This window comes from Bubalus kerabau, chromosome 11 (assembly GCF_029407905.1).
Source record: "Bubalus kerabau isolate K-KA32 ecotype Philippines breed swamp buffalo chromosome 11, PCC_UOA_SB_1v2, whole genome shotgun sequence".
In the NCBI taxonomy this organism is placed as follows: Eukaryota; Metazoa; Chordata; class Mammalia; order Artiodactyla; family Bovidae; genus Bubalus; species Bubalus kerabau.
Window position 1 is genome coordinate 94,974,903 of NC_073634.1, and position 22,839 is coordinate 94,997,741.

Below are 22,839 nucleotides of genomic sequence, written 5' to 3' on the forward strand. Positions count from 1 at the left end.
CCAGCCCAAAGCTCAATACTATACTTGTTAACCACTGCTCAGAGAAGACTGCATTCTTTCTCCCTCCTTTGCCTTGCAGAATCAAACAGAAAGTCAATTGGCAAAGTAAAAATATAGTTCTCATAGTCCCAACCCTAGCATCACAAAGCAGAGTATTAAAGTGTGGGTTTGGACTGAAAGACGATGGTGTAATAACTGGAACAGCTCGTCACTTTGCCTACTCAATATCCGTGCACAACTTTCTACATCTATTTCAACTTCCGGTGCAGCAATAACAAACTTCAACTTTTCTTTAACAAAATGCAACTGTCCTTTGTAGAAACAGGCACTCTCACCTTTTCCACAAAAAAGAAAAGATTGCAGATGTTATTTTAGTGATCTTTGGGTGATGTCAGTTACTCCTCAACTTTAGTTATTAGAGTCCCTCTTGAATATCCTGTAAGCTAAAGATGAAACTGTAAAGTTAACCACTGCTATTAATTCTTACAGTGCAAAGGAAGATAGTTTGTATATACACAAATACATAAGCACACAGATTTATAGAAATACATTAAGCAAAGAAGAAAATAATATTTAGGGATTAGTCCCCTCTTCTCTCTGGTCATGAGTCTGTAGTTGATACTTGTAATTTCCTTCTTTCCCTATTCATTCCATATTTCCTTTGCTCTAAGCCAGCAACTATACCAAATGGTATGATCCAAAGCTTCATTCCTGAAGACCCTGAATCTTCAGTGACCCCCTCTTGTCTTGGTTGCTGTAGTTTCCCACTAACTTTTGCAGTGAGAACATAGAGGAGAAAATGAAGATAGGTGACAGAGAGGAGACAGACTCCACTGATGTGGCAGCTGGTGACGTGGGTGGGAGTAGAGAACAGAAATCTAGATGTGCACTACAAATTTTACACAGATGTGACCCAGTTCTGGTTTGAGTTTGAATGGAGTGAGATCTGGGCTTTACGTACGGTCATCAACTACCCTGGTTTGCTCCAGACTGAGGGATTGCCCAGAACTTGAGACTTCCTGCGTTAAAACAGGGAAAGTCCCTGGAAAACTGGAATGAGTTCATCACCCCAGCCTATTATGAACTTGGCGTGAGCACCGAGTCACCTTCTGGGATAACCAGTCCTTAGGGAATAAGCAGTCAAGATGGGTTAGTTAGCCCCATAAGAAAGCATTAAGTGGTACAGGGGAGTGGTGATTCTTAAGACTCCATGGCAGCTGTCATTCAGATCCATCCCCAACCCTTGGAACCCATGGGTCCAATGTGAGTTCTAGGGAGAGAAGAGGTCGGGGGTAAAACCTTTGACACCCCCTGCTCAACAGAGTGTGACCCAGAGGAGACAGATTGTTTCTCACCACAGACCACCCACAGCTTCAGAAACTGAAGGCTCTAGCGCATTAATGACCAGTTGAAGATAGGTTGGGAGGTTACAAGGGATGGGGAGGAGGAACTTGGTAACACGGACTGGTACATGGAAGCACTGAAATACTCAGCAGGGCAGAATAACATTTATGCAGGTGGGGCATAACTCAGTGAAATTTGTGTTATTACAGCAAAACATAACAGGAGCAGGCCAGGAAGTGGGGAGGCCAGAGGAAACTTGGCAAGTTAGGCTTTTCTTGAAGCAATTCCCACTGGCAGAAAAGAATTAGGTTACTTTCTTTGTAATATTGCGCCATCTAGTGTTAATTCTTGTGTACTCCTTTGTCCTAGTTCAGCTGCTAAGTCGTGTTCAACTCTTTGAGACCCCATGGACTGCAGCACGCCAGGCTTCCCTGTCTAGTTAGATGCTTAAAGATGAATTAAGAGTCTGAAGACAGTTTCCAAAGTCATCAGTCATGTGTTCTTTTGTTAATTTGACAAATATTGATTGAATAATTTCGATAGGCCAGTTACTTTTCTAGGCATTGAGAGTACAGCTGTGGACAAAAACCCTGAACTCAGGGATGCTTACAATCTTGTGGGGATGATAAATAAGATAAATAAATAAAGCATATAGTATGCTGTATGGCTATAAATTTTGAGGAGAAGAAATAAATTAAAGGAAGAAAGAATTAAGTTTAAAATTTTGGAGAAGGGGACTCTATAAATTTAGACCAGGTGATTGGGCAGGCCTCACTGAGAAGCTGAATAAAACACAGGGATAGTGAGGAACCTTACCTGCCTCCTGAGAAACCAGTATGTGGGTCAAGAAGCAACAGTTAGAACTGAACATGCATCAACTGACTCATTCTAAATTGGGAAAGGAGTACAACAAGGCTGTATGTTGTCACCCTACTGGTTTAACTTGAGTGAAGAGTAAATCATGCAAAATATGGGGCTGGATGAATCATAAGCTGCAATCAAGATTGACAAGAGAAATATCAACAATGTCAGATAAGCAGATGATTTCACCCTAATGGCAGAAAGTGAGAGGAACTAAAGAGCCTCTTGATGAAGGTGAAAGAGGAGAGTGAAAAATCTGGCTTGAAATTTAACATTAAAACAACTAAGCTGATTCATGTTGATGTCTGACAGAAAACAACAAAATTCTGTAAAGCAATTATCCTTCGATTAAAAAACTAAATTAAAAAACTAAGATCATGGCATCCAGTTCCATCACTTCATGAAAAATAAAGGGGCACTTGCTCCTTGGAAGGAAAGCTATGACAAATCTTGACAGCATATTAAAAAGCAGAGACATCACTTTGCCGACAAAGGCCCATATCATTGAAGCTATAGTTTTTCCAGTAGTCATGTATGGATGTGAAAGTTGGTCCATAAAGAAGGCTGAGAGCCGGAGAATTGATACTTTTGAATTGTGGTGCTGGAGAAGACTCTTGAGAGTCCCTTGGACTGCAAGGATATCAAACCAGCCAATTCTAAAGGAAATCAACCCTGAATATTCATTGAAAGGACTGATGCTGAAGCTCCAATACTTTGGCTTCCTGATGCAAAGAGCCAACTCATTGGAAAAGACCCTGATGCTGGGAAAGATTGAGGGCGGGAGGAGAGGGGACAATAGACGATGAGATGGTTGGGTGGCATCATTGACTCAATGGACATGAGTTTGAGCAAACTTTAAGAGATACTGAAGGACAAGGAAGCCTGGCGTGCTGCCGTCTATGGGGTTGCAAAGAGTTGGACACGACTGAGCGACTGAACAACAATGAACAAACTTCAGAAAGTGGGTATAGAGGGAACATATCTCAACATAATAAAAGCCACTTATGGCATACTCAGGGCTAACATCATACTCAGTGGTAGAAAGCTGAAAGCATTTCCTCTAAGATCAGGAATAAGACAAGGATGCCCACTCTCACCACTTTTATTCAACGTAGTTTTGCAAATTCTGGACACAGTAATCAGGAAAGAAAGATAAAAGATATTCAAGTTGGAAAAGAAGAAGTAAAACTGCACTGCTTATAGATGACCTGATGCTCTATTACACATTAAAATGCCCCCTGTCAAACCCCAAAACCCTACCAGAAAACTGCTGGAACTCATCAATGAATTTGATAGAGTTGCTAGGTACAAAATTTTAATATACAAAAGTCTTGTGTATATACGTATACATATTTACTATCAGAAAGAGAAATTAATAAAACAATTTTGCTTACCATCGCATCAAAAATAATAAAGTGAAAAGTGAAAGTGATAGTCGCTCAGTCATATCCAACTCTTTATGACCCGTGGACTGTAGCCTACAGGTCCCTCTGTCCATGGAATTCTCCAGGCAAGAATAGTGGAGTGGGTTGCCATTCCCTTCTCCATCAAAAATAATAAAATACCTATGAATAAACCTATCTAAGGAGACCAAAACCTGTCCTCTGAAAACTGTAAGATGCTGGTGAAAAAAATTGAAGATGACACAAACAGAAAGATAAATTGTATTCTTGGATTGGAAGACTGAATATTGTTAAAATAACCATAGTCCCCCAAGGCAATCTACAGATTCAGTGCAATCCCTATCAAATTACCAATGGCATTTTTCACAGAACGAGAACAAAAATTTTAAATGTATGGAAACACAAAAGACTCCGGATAGTTAGAACAATCTTGAGAAAGAAGAACAGAGCTCAGGAATCACACTCCCTGACTTTAGGCTATACTGAAAAGCTACAGTTATCAATAGTGTTATGGTACTGGCACAAAAACAGACAACTAGATCAATAGAAAAGGGTAGAAAGCCCAGAAATAAAGCCACACACTTATGGTCAATTAATCTATGACAAAGAAGGCAAGAATATACAATGGGGAAAAGACAGTCTCTTCAATAAGTGATGCTGGGAAAACTGGACAGCTGTATATAAAAGAATGAAATTAGAACTTCTCTAACACCATATACAAAAATAAAATAAAAATGGATTGAAGACCGAAATGTAAGACCAGATACTATAAAACTCCTAAAGGAAAACCTAGGCACCACACTCTTTGACATAAAGTGCAGCAATATATTTTTGGATGTATCTCCTAGAGTAATGGAAATAAAAACAAAAATAAACAAATGGGACCTAATTAAACTTAAAGTTTTTACACAGTAAAGGAAACCATAAACCACAAAAAAACAACCTTGGGACTGGGAAAAACTATTTGCAAATAATGTTACTGACCAGTGATTAATTTCCAGAATATACAAACAGTTCACATAGCTTAAGAGGGATGGTATGGGGAGGGAGGTGGGAGCGGGGTTCAGGATGGGGAACACATGTACATCCGTGGCAGATTCATGTTGATGTATGGCAAAACCAATACAATATTGTAAAATAATTAGCCTCCAATTAAAAGAAATAAATTTATATCAAAAAAAAAAGAAAAAACAAACAAACAACCCAACCAATAAATAGGCAGAAGACCTAAATAGATATTTCTCCAAAGAAGATGACCAACTCACACATGATGACCAACACACACATAAAAGCACGCTCAACATTCAGTTCAGTTCAGTCACTCAGTCGTGTCCAGCTCGTTGTGACCCCATGGACTGCAGCACACCAGGTTTCCCTGTCCTTCACCAACACCCAGAGCTTGGTCAAACTCATGTTCATTGAGTTGGTGATGCCATCCAGCCATCTCATCCTCTGTCGTCCCCTTCTCCTCCTGTCCCCAATCCCTCCCAGCGTCAGGGTCTTTTCAAATGAGTCAGCTCTTCGCATTAGGTGGCCAAAGTACTAGAGTTTCAGCTTCAACATCAGTCCTTCCAATGAACACCCAGGACTGATCTCCTTTAGGATGGACTGGTTGGATCTCATTGCAGTCCATGGGACTCTCAAGAGTCTTCTCCAACACCAGAGTACAAAAGCATCAATTCTTCAGTGCTCAGCTTTCTTTATAGTCCAACTCACATCCATACATGACTAGTGGAAAACCATAGCCTTAACTAGATGGACCTTTTTTGACAAAGTAATGTCTCTGGTTTTTAATATACTATCTAGGTTGGTCATAACTTTCCTTCCAAAGAATAAGCGTCTTTTCATTTCATGGCTGTAGTCACCATCTGCAGTGATTTTGGAACCCAAAAGAATAAAGCCTGACACTGTTTCCACTGTTTCCCCATCTACTTGCCATGAAGTGATGGGACCAGATGCCATGATCTTCGTTTTCTGAATGTTGAGCTTTAAGCCAACTTTTTCACTCTCCTCTTTCACTTTCATCAAGAGGCTCTTTAGTTCTTCTTCACTTTCTTCCATAAGGGTGGTGTCACCTGCATATCTGATGTTATTGATATTTCTCCCAGCAATCTTGATTCCAGCTTGTGCTTCATCCAGCCCAGCGTTTCTCATGACGTACTCTGCATATAAGTTAAATAAGTAGGGTGACAATATATAGCCTTGACGTACTCCTTTTCCTATTTGGAACCAGTCTATTGTTCCATGTCCAGTTTTAACTCTTGCTTCCTGACCTGCATACAGGTTTCTCAAGAGGCAGGTCAGGTATTCTGGTATTATCATCTCTTTCAGAATTTTTCACAGTTTCTTGTGATCCACACAGTCAAAGGCTTTGGCATAGTCAATAAAGCAGAAATAGATGCTTTCTGGAACTCTCTTGCTTTTTCAATGATCCAGCGGATGTTGGTAATTTGATCTCTGGTTCCTCTGCCTTTTCTAAAACCAGCTTGAATATCTGGAAGTTCATGGTTCACGTACTGTTGAAGCCTGGCTAGAGGAATTTTGAGCATTACTTTACTAGCATGTGAGATGAGTGCAATTGTGCGGTAGTTGAGCATTCTTTGGCATTACCTTTCTTTGGGATTGGAATGAAAACTCGCCTTTTCCAGTCCTGTGGCCACTGTTGAGTATTCCAAATTTGCTGGCATATTGAGTGCAGCACTTTCACAGCATCATCTTTCAGGATTTGAAATAGTTTAACTGGAATTCCATCACCTCCACTAGCTTTGTTTGTACTGATGCTTCCTAAGGCCCACTTCACTTCACATTCCAGGATGTCTGGCTCTAGGTCAGTGATTATCTTGGTTGTGAAGATCTTTTTTGTACAGTTCTTCTGTGTATTCTTGCCACCTCTTCTTAATATCTTCTGCTTCTGTTAGGTCCATACCATTTCTGTCCTTTATTGAGCCCATCTTTGCATGAAATGTTCCTTTGGTATCTCTGATTTTCTTAAAGAGATCTCTAGTCTTTCCCATTCTATTCTTTTCCTCTATTTCTTTGCATTGATCACTGAAGAAGGCTTTCTTATTTCTCCTTGCTATTCTTTGGAACTCTGCATTCAAATGGGTATATATTTCCTTTTCTCCTTTGCTTTTCACTTCTCTTCTTTTCACAGCTGTTTGTAAGGCCTCCTCAGCCATTGTGCTTTTTTGCCTTTTTTTTTTCCTTAGGGATGGTGTTGATTCCTGCCTCCTATACAATGTCACAAACATCCATCCATAGTTCATCCGGCACACTGTCTATCAGATCTAGTCCCTCAAATCTATTTCTCACTTCCACTGTATAATCATAAGGGATTTGATTTAGGTCATACATGAATGGTCTAGTGGTTTTCCCTACTTTCTTCAATTTAAGTCTGAATTTGGCAATAAGGAGTTCATAATCTGAGCCACAGTCAGCTCCCAGTCTTGTTTTTGCTGACTGTACAGAGCTTCTCCATCTTTGGCTATAAAGGATATAATCAATCTGATTTCGGTGTTGGTCATCTGGTAACATCCATGTGTGGAGTCTTCTCTTGTGTTGTTGGAAGAGGGTGTCTGCTATGACCAGTGCATTCTCCTGGCAAAATGCTATTAGCCTTTCTTTGCCCTGCTTCATTCCGTATTCCAAGGCCAAATTTGCCTGTTACTCCAGGTCTTTCTTGACCTACTTTTGCATTCCAGTCCCCTATAATGAAAAGGACATCTTTTGGGGGTATTAGTTCTAAAAGGTCTTGTAGGTCTTCATAGAACCATCCAACTTCAGCTTCTTCAGCATTACTGGTCGGGGCATAGGCTTGGATTACCGTGATATTGAATGGTTTGCCTTGGAAACGAACAGAGATCATTCTGTCATTTTTGAGATTACATCCAAGTACTGCATTTTGGACTCTTTTTTTGACCATGATGGCTACTCCATTTCTTCTAAGGGATTCCTGTCCACAGTAGTAGATATAATGGTCATCTGAGTTAAATTCACCCAATCCAGTCCATTTTAGTTCACTGATTCCTAGAATGTCGACGTTCACTCTTGCCATCTCTTGTTTGACCACTTCCAATTTGCCTTGATTCATGGACCTGACATTCCAGGTTCCTATGCAATATTGCTCTTTACAGCATCGGACCTTGCTTCTATCACCAGTCACATCCACAACTGGGTGTTGTTTTTGCTTTGCAGTGATTTTGGAGTGCCCCAAAATAAAGTTTGTTATGGCTTCCATTGTTTCCCCATCTATTTGCCATGAAGTGATGGGACCAGATGCCATGATCTTAGTTTTCTGAATGTTGAGTTTTAAGCCAACTTTTCCACTCTCCTCTTTCACTTTCATCAAGAAGCTCTTTAGTTGCTAACTATTAAAGAAATGCAAACCAAAACCACAATGAGGTATCACCTCACACCATTCACAATGGCAATCATTTAAAAAAATCTACAAGTAATAAATGCTGGAAAGGATGTGGGAAAAAGGAACCTTCCTATCACTATTGTTGGAAATGTAAATTAGTGCAACCACTGTGGAGGACAGTATGGAGGTTCCTCAAAGAAACTAAAAATAGAGTTACCATATTATCTTGCAATCCCACTCCTGGGCAGATATCAAAAAAACTCTTGAAAAGATATTGAAAATATACATGCATTTTGATGTTCATAGCAGCCCTGTTTACAATTGGGAAGACTTGGGAACACACATTTAGATTTTTGATCCATTTGAGTCAATTTTTGTAAATGGTATGAGAAAAGGGCCTAGAGTCACTTTTGTGAAAAGATTTTCCCTTTCTGACTCAGTTTCTTTAAAGATATTCTCATTTTATATTTCTTCTTCTATATTTTAAAAGCCTTAAAAGTTAAAGCAAAAATTAACCATGTGAAGCACTAATGCTTTGTTTAAGGTACCAAGTGAAAAGTTTCAAGCTACGAGAGACAGCCATCACTTAGTAGAGTTTTTCAGTAGTCATTTTTATTTGAAATATTTCAGACATAAACATGTAAAGATTATTATAATGAACATGTATCAACAACAAAGCTTAAGAAATAAAACATTTCACGTCTAGAGGAAGCATACTGTATTTCCCTTTCAAATTGCATTTCCTTCCTATCATATAAGTAACCACAATCACAAATTTGGTGATCATTCTTGCAATTCATATCCTTATATTTTTGCTTATGTATATATCCCTCCTTAGTATGTAATGTTACTTTGTGTTTTTGTAAAGTAATACATAAGTGATATATTTTTTTAATTTATTTTATTTTTAAACTTTACAATATTGTATTAGTTTTGCCAAATATCGAAATGAATCCGCCACAGGTATACATGTGTTCCCCATCCTGAACCCTCCTCCCTCCTCCCTCCCCATACCCTCCCTCTGGGTCATCCCAGTGCACCAGCCGCAAGCATCCAGTATCGTGCATCGGACCTGGACTGGCGACTCATTTCATACATGATATTATACATGTTTCAATGCCATTCTCCCAAATCTCCCCACCCTCTCCCTCTCCCACAGAGTCCATAAGACTGATCTATACATCAGTGTCTCATTTGCTGTCTCATACACAGGGTTATTGTTACCATCTTTCTAAATTCCATATATATGCGTTAGCATACTGTATTGGTGTTTTTCTTTCTGGCTTACTTCACTCTGTATAATAGGCTCCAGTTTCATCCACCTCATTAGAACTGATTCAAATGTATTCTTTTTAATGGCTGAGTAATACTCCATTGTGTATATGTACCACAGCTTTCTTATCCATTCATCTGCTGATGGACATCTAGGTTGCTTCCATGTCCTGGCTATTATAAACAGTGCTGCGATGAACATTGGGGTACACGTGTCTCTTTCAATTCTGGTTTCCTCAGTGTGTATGCCCAGCAGTGGGATTGCTGGATCATAAGGCAGTTCTATTTCCAGTTTTTTAAGGAATCTTCACATTGTTCTCCATAGTGGCTGTACTAGTTTGCATTCCCACCAACAGTGTAAGAGGGTTCCCTTTTCTCCACACCCTCTCCAGCATTTATTGCTTGTAGCCTTTTGGATCGCAGCCATTCTGACTGGCGTGAAATAATACCTCATAGTGTCCTTCTACAGAGAGAAATGCTTTTGCTGAAGTTTTCTATTTTGTCATTTGTTTAGAGATAATTTGGAATTGCTTATTGAAGCATTTTTTTTTCAGTGAAACAAGAATTGGATTTTTAATTTTTAAATTAATTTTTATTGGAGCATAGATTTACAATGTTTTGTTAGTTTCTGCTATACAGCAAAGTAACTTGGTTATACATATACATATATCTACCCTTTTTTAGATTCTTTTCCTATATGGGTCATTACAGAGTATTGAGCAGAGTCCCTTGTGCTACACAGTTCTTATTACTTACTTTTTTAATATATAGCATTGAGTATATGTCAATTCTAATCTTCCAATTTATCCCTCCTCCTGAAGCATTTTTTATGATGGCTGCTCTCAAATCCTTGTCAGATAATTCAAATGTTTGGTTTATCTCTATACTGATATCCGTTGATTGCCTTTTCTCATTCAGGTTGTGACTTTTCTGGTTCTTGGTATGATGAGTGATTTTTTTTTTTTTTTTTTTGTATCCTGGACATTTTGAGAATTAAGTTATGAGACTCTAGATCCTATTTAAGTCTTTTCTTTCAGCAGGCAGTAACCCTGTTTATGTTTAGGGCATAGTCCCTTGCTTACTTTCTTTGGCTTTGGTTCCAATGACAACATAGGTTACAGAGCCTAGAGAGTGCCTTTCTGGTTCACTGTGTTCACCTGGCACCACCAGGGCTCCCGTTTGATCCTGTTGATGCTACCTGCAGGGGCCAAGCGTGCTTTCCCAGGCAGGTCCTGCTGGAGAGAGTGTGGGAGATGCTAGGCCTGGGGGCAGTTACTGCTTCCCTGAGCCTGTTCTCAAGGCTACCACCTGAGGCCTGCTTAATCACTGATACTGCGGCTTGAGGGGGGTGGAAGGTACTTTCCTGGACCCCCAGTGCTGCTAGGGTAGGCGATGGGTAGAGGATGCTGAGCCTATGGGACAGAAAGTGTTTCCCAGGACCTTCTCTCTAGGGCACCTTGTGCCAACATGCTTCTTAATCCATCTGTGCCAGTGCCACTGAGGGAGGGAAACATCCTCCTGGGCCTCCTTCTCCCTTCGCCACTGAATGTGGTCATTCTTCACCACTGAATGTGGTCCAGGAGATTTTGGATATAGGTCTCCCTCTGTTGCTGAGTGGAGGGCCAGGAGGGCCTGGGCCTGTTGGTACTTCCGGTGGGGGCAGGTGCCTACTCTTGAGGTGTTGCTGGTGCAGGCAGGGCAGGCCAGCCCAGTATAGAGTGAAGACGGGGTTCCCCACTAGGTCTCTGCTGCCTCTTTCCTGGCTCTTCAGCCAGAGAGAGCTGGCTTTTGCTGAAACTTTTAAAAATCTGCTCCTTTTGGTGGTTTGAGTTGTGGGCCTTCTTCAGTACCCGTGTAGGATATATGGGAAGGAAGAGAAACCCCAGGAGACTTGCCACCATATTGTTCCTCAAGTCCTAAGGTCCCTAGCCAGCCCAACTTCCTCTTCCCACCTTTCAGAGTCCTTTTATGATTGTCTATAATTATTTCCAGGATTTTTAGTTGTATTTTGAGAGAGGTAAAAGGGAAAGTGAGTCTTTGTCATCTCATCTGGGACCAGAAGTTGCAAAGCAAGTGGGCTATTTTAGTACTGAAACATGTATATTACCACATGTAAAACAGATGACCAGTGCAAGTTCGATGCATGAAGCAGGACACTCAAAGCAAGTGCTCTGGGACAACCCAGAGGGATGGGGTGGAGAGGGAGATGGGAGGGGGTTCAAGATGGGGAGACACATGTGCACCCATGGGGGATTCATGTCAATATATGGCAAAAATTACCACAGTATTGTAAAGAAATTATCCTCCAATTAAAATAAATTAATTAGGGGGGAGGAGCTAAGATGGCGGAGGAATAGGACGGTGAGAACACTTTCTCCCCCACAAATTCATCAAAAGAACATTTAAACGCCGAGTAAATTCCACAAAACAACTTCTGAATGCCAGCAGAGGACATCAGGCACCCAGAAAAGCAACCCATTGTCTTCGAAAGGAGGTAGGAAAAAATATAAAAGACAAAAAAAGAGACAAAAGAGGGAGGGATGGAGCTCCATCCCGGGGAGGGAGTCTTAAAAAGAGAGAAGTTTCCAAACACCAGGAAACATTCTCACTGCCTAGTCTGTGCCGAGCCTTAGAAGCACAGAGGGCAACATAACAGGGAGGAAAAATAAATAAACAATTAAAACCCACAGATTACGAGCCCTACGGTAACTCCCCCAGCGGAGAAGCAGCACAGATGCCTGCATCCGCCATTAGCAAGTGAGGGCTGGGCAGGGAGGCACGGCGCGGGCTGCATCGCTTAGAGTAAGGATCTGGCCTGAATACCCTGAGCGCTACCTGAGCGAAATAATTTGGGCTAGCAAACCAGACTGTGGGATATCTACCACGCAAAAAGCCAGCCCTAACCTAAGACACCGCCAGGCCCACACACGGAACAAAGACTGTACAGAGATAGCCGGCTGCAGACCATCCCCCTCCGGTGACAGGCAGCCAGAGCCAGAAGGAGGCAATTGCAGCCCCAGAGAGACATTATCTACAAAACTGTAAGCAGGCTTCTTTGCTAACTAAAACTTCTTGGGGTTCTGGACAGTCAACATCCACCTGGTTGTACACCCAGATAACTGAGTGGCAGGGAGGATAAGTCGCAGCAACTACGCTTGCCAAACACCTCATCACCTGAGCTGCTCGGACCCAGGAAGGGCACAAAACGCAGGCCCAACTGAGCCTGTGCCTCTGAGGACTACCCGAGTGCCTGAACCTGAGCAGCTTAGACCTGGGAGGTGCAAGCAGCCCAGGGCCGGCCATGGATGGTTCCTGGCGAAACAACCTAGAGCCTGAGTAGTGTGGGCAGGGAGGCTACACGTGCCATGAGCGGGGCAGGCCCAGTGTGGCTGAGGCACTGTGAGCATACACCAGTGTTATTTATTTGCAGCGTCCTTACCTCCCCACAGCACGACTGAACAAGTGAGCCTTAAAAAAAAAAAAGAAAGAAAGAAAAAGGTGTCCACCACTGCCCCCTTTGTATCAGGGTGGAAATCAGACACTGACGAGACCAGCAAACAGAAGAAGCTATAACAGAGGGAACCGCCTTGGAAGCGAGGCAATAGATTAAAACCCCATGGTTAGTACCGACTACATAGAAGGGGCCTATAGATCTTGAGAAATATAAGCTGGAACAAGGAACTAGTCATAAATGAACTGAACCCACAATACACACAACAACATCAGAGAAAATCCTATATATATTTTTACTATTTTTACGATCATTCTTTCTTTCTTTTTTTTTAATTTTTAAAAAAATTTTAAGTCCTCTATTACTCCTTTAATTTTCACTTTTATAACCTAATATTACTTTGCAAAAAAAAAAAAAAAGACCCTTTTTTTTTAAAAAAAAAAAAAGCAAATTTCATATATATTTTTTTATAAATTTTGTGACCTTGTTTTTGTTTTTTCTTTTTCTCTTTCTTTCTTTTTTTTCCCTTCTTTTCTTCAACATTGTCTTTTTGAAATTCCAAACTCTGCTCTAGATTTTTAATTTTAGCTTTTTGGTACTTGTTATCAATTTTGTACCTATATTTTTTTTTATAACTTTTGTGACTTTTTTTTCTCCCTTTCTTTCCTTCATCTTTTCTTTAACATTGTATTCCTGAAATTCCAAACTCTACTCTAGATTTTTAATTTATGCTTTTTGGTATTTGGTATCAATTTTGAACCTATATCTTCTTTATAATTTTTGTGACTTTGTTTGTTTTTGTTTTGTTTTGTTTTTTTTCTTCTTCTTTTCTTTAACATTGTATTTTTGAAACTCCAAACTCTACTCTAGATTTTTAACTTTTGCTTTTTGGTATTTGTTATCAATTTTGTACCTATATTTTCTTTATAATTTTTGTGACTTTGTTTTGTTTTTGTTTTTGTTTCTTTTTCTCTCTTTCTTTTCCTTCTTCTTTTCTTTAACATTGTATTTTTGGAATTACAAACTCTACTCTAGATTTTTAATTTTTGCTTTTAGGTATTTGTTACCAATTTTGTACCTTTAAGAACCCAATCTTCAGTACCCATTTTTTACTAGGGAGCAAGATTACTGGCTTGACTGCTCTCTCCCTCTTTGGACTTTCCTTTTTCTCCACCAGGTCGCCTGTGTCTCATCCCTAACCCCTCTCTACTCTACCCAGCTCTGAATTTCTGTGTGTTCCAGATGGGGGAGAACACTTACGGAACTGATTACTGGCTGGATCTGTCTCTCTCCTTTTCATTCCCTCCTTTTATCCTCCTGGCCACCTCTGCCTCCTTCCTCCCTCTTCTCTTCTCTGTATAACTCCGTGAACATCTCTGAGCGGTCCAGTTGTGGAGTGCACATAAGGAAGTGATTACTGGTTAGCCCGCTCTCTCCTCTATTGATTCCACCTCATCTCATTTGGGTCACCTCTAACTCCCTCCTCCCTCTTCTCTTCTCCATGTAACGCTGTGAACCTCTCTGAGTGACCTTCACGGTGGAGAAACTTTTCATCTTTAATGTAGATGTTTTATCAATGGTGCTGTATAGAAGGAGAAGTTTTGAGACTACTGTAAAAATAAGACCGGTAACTGGAAGCAGGAGGCTTAAGTCCAAACCCTGACTTCAGGGAACATTAATTGACAGGAGCTCATCAAATGCCTCCATACCTACACTGAAACCAAGCACCACACACGGGCCAACAAGTTCCAGGGCAAGACATACCAAGCAAATTCTCCAGCAACACAGGAACACAGCCCTGAGCTCCAATATACAGGCTACCCAAAGTCACCCCCAAACCATAGACATCTCATAACTCATTACTGGACATTTCATTGCACTCCAGAGAGAAGAAATCCAGCTCCACCCACCAGAACACCGACACAAGCTTCCCTAACCAAGAAACCTTGACAAGCCACCTGTACAAACCCACACACAGTGAGGAAACGCCACAATAAAGAGAACTCCACAAACTGCCAGAATACAGAAAGGACACCCTAAACTCAGCAATTTAAACAAGATGAAGAGACAGAGGAATACCCAGCAGGTAAAGGAACAGGATAAATGCCCACCAAACCAAACAAAAGAGGAAGAGATAGGGAATCTACCTGACAAAGAATTCTGAATAATGATAGTGAAATTGATCCAAAATCTTGAAATCAAAATGGAATCACAGATAAATAGCCTGGAGACAAGGATTGAGAAGATGCAAGAAAGGTTTAACAAGGATCTAGAATAAATAAAAAAGAGTCAATATATAATGAATAATGCAATAAATGAGATCAAAAACACTCTGGAGGCAACAAACAGAAGATAGGATTAATGAATTAGAAGATAGAATGATAGAAATAAATGAATCAGAGAGGAAAAAAGAAAAATGAATTAAAAGAAATGAGGACAATCTCAGAGACCTCCAGGACAATATTAAATGCTGCAACATTTGAATCATAGGGGTCCCAGAAGAAGACAAAAAGAAAGACCATGAGAAAATACTTGAGGAGATAATAGTTGAAAACTTCCCTAATATGGGGAAGGAAATAATCACTCAAGTCCAAGAAACCCAGAGAGTCCCAAACAGGATAAACCCAAGGTGAAACACCCCAAGACACATATTAATCAAATTAACAAAGATCAAACACAAAGAACAAATATTAAAAGCAGCAAGGGAAAAACAACAAATAACACACAAGGGAATTCCCATAAGGATAACAGCTGATCTTTCAAAAGAAACTCTACAAGCCAGGAGGGAATGGCAAAACATACTTAAAGTGATGAAAGAAAATAACCTACAGCCCAGATTATTGTACCCAGCAAGGATCTCATTCAAGTATGAAGGAGAAATCAAAAGCTTTTCAGACAAGCAAAAGCTGAGAGAATTCTGCACCACCAAACCAGCTCTCCAACAAATACTAAAGGATATTCTCTAGACAGGAAACACAAAAAGGGTGTATAAATTCGGACCCAAAACAATAAAGTAAATGGCAACAGGATCATACTTATCAATAATTACCTTAAACGTAAATGGGTTGAATGCCCCAACCAAAAGACAAAGTCTGGCTGAATGGATACAAAAATAAGACCCCTACATATGTTGTCTACAAGAGACCCACCTCAAAACAGGGGACACATACAGACTGAAAGTGAAGGGCTGGAAAAAGATTTTCCATGCAAATAGGGACCAAAAGAAAGCAGGAGTAGCAATACTTATATCAGATAAAATAGACTTTAAAACAAAGGCTGTGAAAAGAGACAAAGAAGGTCACTACATAATGATCAAAGGATCAATCCAAGAAGAAGATATAACAATTATAAATATATATGCACCCAACACGGGAGCACCACAATATGTAAGACAAATACTAACAAGTATGAAAGGAGAAATTAACAATGACACAATAATAGTGGGAGACTTTAATACCCCACTCACACCTATGGATAGATCAACTAAACAGAAAATTAACAAGGAAACACAAACTTTAAACGATACAATAGACCAGTTAGACCTAATTGATATCTATAGGACATTTCATCCCAAAACAATGAATTTCACCTTTTTCTCAAGCGCACACGGAACCTTCTCCAGGATAGATCACATTCTGGGCCATAAATCTAGCCTTGGTAAATTCAGAAAAATTGAAATCATTCCAAGCATCTTTTCTGACCACAATGCAGTAAGATTAGATCTCGATTACAGGAGAAAAACTATTAAAAATACCAACATATGGAGCTGAACAGCACGCTGCTGAATAACCAACAAATCACAGAAGAAATCAAAAAAGAAATAAAAATTTGCATAGAAACGAATGAAAATGAAAAAACAACAACCCAAAACCTGTGGGACACCGTAAAAGCAGTGCTAAGGGGAAAGTTCATAGCAATACAGGCATACCTCAAGAAACAAGAAAAAAAGTCAAATAAATAATCTAACTCTATACCTAAAGCAACTAGAAAAGGAAGAAATGAAGAACCCCAGGGTTAGTGGAAGGAAAGAAATCTTAAAACTTAGAGCAGAAATAAATGCAAAGGAAACAAAAGAGACCATAGCAAAAATCAACAAAACCAAAAGCTGGTTCTTTGAAAGGATAAATAAAATTGACAAACCATTAGCCAGACTCATCAAGAAACAAAGGGAGAAAAATCAAATCAATAAAATTAGAAATGAAAATGGAAAGATCACAACAGACAACACAGAAATACAAAGGATCATAAGAGACTACTATCAGCAATTATATGGTAATAAAATGGACAACGTGGAAGAAATGGACAAATTCTTAGAAAAGCACAACTTTCCAAAACTGAACCAGGAAGAAATAGAAAATCTTAACACACCCATCACAAGCACGGAAATTGAAACTATAATCAGAAATCTTCCAACAAACAAAAGCCCAGGTCCAGACGGCTTCACAGCTGAATTATACCGAAAATTTAGAGAAGAGCTAACACCTATCCTACTCAAACTCTTCCAGAAAATTGCAGAGGAAGGTAAATTTCCAAACTTATTCTATGAGGCCATCATCACTCTAATACCAACACCTGACAAAGATGCCACAAAAAAAGAAAACTACAGGCCAATATCACTGATGAACATAGATGCAAAAATCCTTAACAAAATTCTAGCAATCAGAATCCAACAACACATTAAAAAGATCATACACCATGACCAAGTGGGCTTTGTCCCAGGGATGCAAGGATTCTTCAATATCCGCAAATCAATCAATGTAATACACCACATTAACAAATTGAAAAATAAAAACCATATGATTATCTCAATAGATGCAGAGAAAGCCTTTGACAAAATTCAACATCCATTTATGATAAAAACTCTCCAGAAAGCACGAATAGAAGGAACATACCTCAACATAATAAAAGCTGTATATGACAAACCCACAGCAAACATTATCCTCAATGGTGAAAAATTGAAAGCATTTCCTCTAAAGTCAGGAACAAGACAAGGGTGCCCACTTTCACCATTACTATTCAACATAGTTTTGAAAGTTTTGGCCACAGCAATCAGAGCAGAAAAAGAAATAAAAGGAATCCAAATTGGAAAAGAAGAAGTAAACTCTGTTTGCGGATGACATGATCCTCTACATAGAAAACCCTAAAGACTCCACCAGAAAATTACTAGAACTAATCAATGACTATAGTAAAGTTGCAGGATATAAAATCAACACACAGAAATCCCTTGCATTCCTGTACACTAATAATGAGAAAATAGAAAGAGAAATTAAGGAAACAATTCCATTCACCATTGCAACGGAAAGAATAAAATACTTGGGAATATATCTACCTAAAGAAACTAAAGACCTATATATAGAAAACTATAAAACACTGGTGAAAGAAATCAAAGAGGACACTAATAGATGGAGAAATATACCATGTTCATGGATTGGAAGAATCAATATAGTGAAAATGAGTATACTACCCAAAGCAATCTATAGATTCAATGCAATCCCTATCAAGCTACCAACGGTATTGTTCACAGAGCTAGTACAAATAATTTCACAATTTGTATGGAAATACAAAAAACCTTGAATAGCCAAAGCTATCTTGAGAAAGAAGAATGGAACTGGAGGAATCAACCTGCCTGACTTCAGGCTCTACTACAAAGCCACAGTCATCAAGACAGTATGGTACTGGCACAAAGACAGAAATATAGATCAATGGAACAAAATAGAAAGCCCAGAGATAAATCCACGCACATATGGACACCTTATCTTTGACAAAGGAGGCAAGAATATACAATGGAGAAAAGACAATCTCTTTAACAAGTGGTGCTGGGAAAACTGGTCAACCACTTGTAAAAGAATGAAACTAGAACACTTTCTAACACCATACACAAAAATAAACTCAAAATGGATTAAAGATCTAAATGTAAGACCAGAAACTATAAAACTCCTAGAGGAGAACATAGGCAAAACACTCTCTGACATACATCACAGCAGGATCCTCTATGACCCACCTCCCAGAATATTGGAAATAAAAGCAAAAATAAACAAATGGGACCTAATTAAACTTAAAAGCTTCCGCACAACAAAGGAAACTATAAACAAGGTGAAAAGACAGCCTTCAGAATGGGAGAAAATAATAGCAAATGAAGCAACAGACAAACAACTAATCTCAAAAGTATACAAGCAACTCCTACAGCTCAATTCCAGAAAAATAAATGACCCAATCAACAAATGGGCCAAATAACTAAATAGACATTTCTCCAAAGAAGACATACAGATGGCTAACAAATACATGAAAAGATGCTCAACATCACTCATTATCAGAGAAATGCAAATCAAAACCACTATGAGATACCATTTCACACCAGTCAGAATGGCTGCGATCCAAAAGGCTACAAGCAATAAATGCTGGAGAGGGTGTGGAGAAAAGGGAACCCTCTTACACTGTTGGTGGGAATGCAAACTAGTACAGCCACTATGGAGAACAGTGTGGAGATTCCTTAAAAAACTGGAAATAGAACTGCCATACGACCCAGCAATCCCACTGCTGGGCACACACACTGAGGAAACCAGAATTGAAAGAGACACATGTACCCCAATGTTCATCACAGCGCTGTTTATAATAGCCAAGACATGGAAGCAACCTAGATGTCCATCAGCAAATGAATGGATAAGAAAGCTGTGGTACATATACACAATGGAGTATTACTCAGCCATTAAAAAGAATACATTTGAATCAGTTCTAATGAGGTGGATGAAACTGGAGCCTATTATACAGAGTGAAGTAAGCCAGAAAGAAAAACACCAATACAGTATGCTAACGCATATATATGGAATTTAGAAAGATGGTAACAATAACCCTGTATACGAGACAGCAAAAGAGACACAGATGTATAGAACAGTCTTTTGGACTCTGTGGGAGAGGGAGAGGGTGGGATGATTTGGTAGAATGGCTTTGAAATATGTATAATATTATATATGAAACAAGTCACCAGTCCAGGTTCAATGCACGATACTGGATGCTTGGGGCTGGTGCACTGGGACGACCCAGAGGGATGGTATGGGGAGGGAGGAGGGTTCAGGATGGGGAACACATGTATACCTGTGGCAGATTCATTTTGATATATGGCATAACCAATACAATATTGTAAAGTTAAATAAAATAAAATTTAAAAAAATTTTTTAAATTAAAAAAAATAAAATTAATTAATTAAAAAAATTAAGTGGGCTATTTTATTTCATAGTCCTTTCCTCACTTCATTTGCTCACATATTGTTATAAACAGCAAGAAGGAAGCTTAAAAATCTCTTTATAAAACCAAGCTTATCAGGTACATGTTCTGTTTTCCACATAACTGGAGGGGGCAATGTTGTCATGCTTTCGGTCTTACATAACAAAGATCTCCCTTCCTACAGTTTCCAGTAATATGTTCCTCACTTCCTTTTGAGCTCTCAATGACAGCATCGTCAAAGTTCACATTTCTACTAACAGTCTGTTCAGAGAAATATAGGTTCTGTCATGTGCTGGGAAATCTTCCCAGCTTCCATCCACTATCTAGTTCCCAAATCACTCCATAATTTTAGAATTTTTAGTGTCATTATCCCCACTTTCAGGTACTATATCTGTATTAGTTATCTATTGCTGTACAACAAATTACCCCAGAACTTAATGTCTTAAAGCAACACATTTTTATTATCTCACAGTTTCTGGATTCAAGGATCTGGGCATGGTTTCTTCTACTTCTTGGTCTCTCACAAGGCTGCAATTAAGGTATTAGCTGAAGATAAGGTCACATGTGAAGACTCAACTGGGGGAAGATTTGCTTTGAAACTGACATGGTTGTTGGCAGAATTCAGTTTCTTGAGGGTTGTTGGACTGAGGGCCTCAGTTCCTTTCTAGCTGTTGGTTGATGACTGCCCTTGATTCCTTGCTGAGAAAGTCTCTCCAACATTTCAACTTGATTAATCAAAGACAGCAAGAAAGAGGGTCTGCTAGTAAAATGGAAATCACAACCTTATGCAACCTCATCATGGGATGGACACCCCATCATCTTTGTCATATTGTATAGGTTGGAAGGAAGTCACTACATTCAGCTCATACTGCAGGTGGGTGGGTGGGGGGCAGTACATAAGGACATGAATACCAGGGTATGGGGATCATTGGAGACCATCATAAGAGACTGCTACAGTCATCATCATTATTCCTTACAGTTTTAGTGTTTTTAATAACCAATAATTCTTATCTTTTATAGACTATTTACTAAGACTCAGTTTTTCTCCCATAAAAGAGGCTTAAAATAATGACTTATTTTTTACTTTAGAACCTCCAGTTCTTACAACTGTGTTGTAATGCCTCACTAATTTATGGAAACAGTGGATATGACTACCTAAAGATTCTTTGTTGTTGTTCAGTTGTCCAGTCATATCTGACTCTTTACAACCCCATGGACCACAGTGTGCCAGGCTTCCCTGTCCTTCACCATCACCCGGAACTTGCTCAAACTCATGTCCATTGAGTCGGTGATGCCATCCAACCATCTCATCCTCTGTCATTCCCTTCTCCTGCCTTCAATCTTTCCTAGCATCAAGGTCTTTTCCAATGAGTCAGCTCTTCCCATCAGGTGACCAAAGTACTGGAGCTTCAGCTTCAGCATCAGTCCTCCCAGTGAATATTCAGGGTTAACTAAAGATTATTATGGAGGTGATAACTCCCTTTTCTGAACCATCATACTATTTTAGCCATGTCTTCCTTATGAGTTTTTGGTACTTTTGAACTTGTTGAAAGAGATATTTGTAGTTAGTTTTATCTCCCATGCTAGACTGTAGGCTGCTTGAAGGCACATTATACATTTTTGAAACATTCTTTCTATTCCTGATGGCATCTAATATATTTACCATGGAATTAAGTAGATATATAACTTTTTAAAAAATAAAATTGTAGCATTTTAAAAAATGAACTCAATATCTTTGCAACAATAAAAGTAAGATACATATTTGTTAGAATGTCTCTAGCTCACCTAAGTTTAATCAGGTACTAGATAGACTGAAGAGAAGGCAATGGCAACCTAATCCAGTACTCTTGCCTGGAAAATCCCATGGAAGGAGGAGCCTGGAAGGCTGCAGTCCTTGGGGTCGCTAAGAGTCGGGCACAACTGAGCAACTTCACTTTCACTTTTCACTTTCATGCATTGGAGAAGGAAATGGCAACCCACTCCAGTGTTCTTGCCTGGAGAATCCCAGGGACAGAGAAGCCTAGTGGGCTGCCATCTATGAGGTTACACAGAGTCGGACACGACTGAAGCGACTTAGCAGCAGCAGCAGCAGCAGATAGACTGAATACTAATTGAGCAGATTAATCACAAGCAATATATATCTCAACACTAAAAACCTGAGTAAGTAATTGAATGAGTTGACAACTTTTTTTTCCCTTACACCTATCCCTGGTCTTCCCTGGTGGTCCAGTGGTTAAGAATCTGCCTTGCAAGGCAGGGGACACTGGTTACATCCCTGATCTGGGGAGATTTTACATGCCCGTGAGCCACAACTACTGCGCCAGTGCTCTAGAGCCCATGCTCTACAACAGGAGAGGCCACCACAATGAGAAGCTCTTGCACCGAAACTAGAGAGGAGCCCCACTCGCTGCAACTGGAGAAAGCCCGCATGCAGCAAAGAAGACCTGAAAGTGCAAGTAAAGTTGCTCAGTCGAGTCGACTCTTTTCAACCCCATGGACTGTAGCCTGCCAGGCTCCTCTGCCCATGGGATTTTCCAGGCAAGAATACTAGAGTGCCATTTCCTTCTCTAGGGGATCTTCCCAACCCAGGGATGGAACCCGAGTCTCCCACACTGCAGGCAGACTCTTTACCATCTGAACCACCAAAGAAGACCTAATGCGTTCAAAAATAAAAATAATCAATTAAAAAAAAATCCCATAGGTATTTATGTGTATCTATCCACTTATTTATCTATCCTTCTATTATTATTTTTTGAACTAGAATCCGGATGTGTTTCTTCATAAAGCATTTGTTTTATGCCTCCAAAATATTTCTACATTATTTATAATATATATCTATAACTAAATCATATATAACATCATCACTATGCATTAACATTAGTTAATATTCATTTATTTGTAATCCAGCATAAGTTATATTTAGGTGG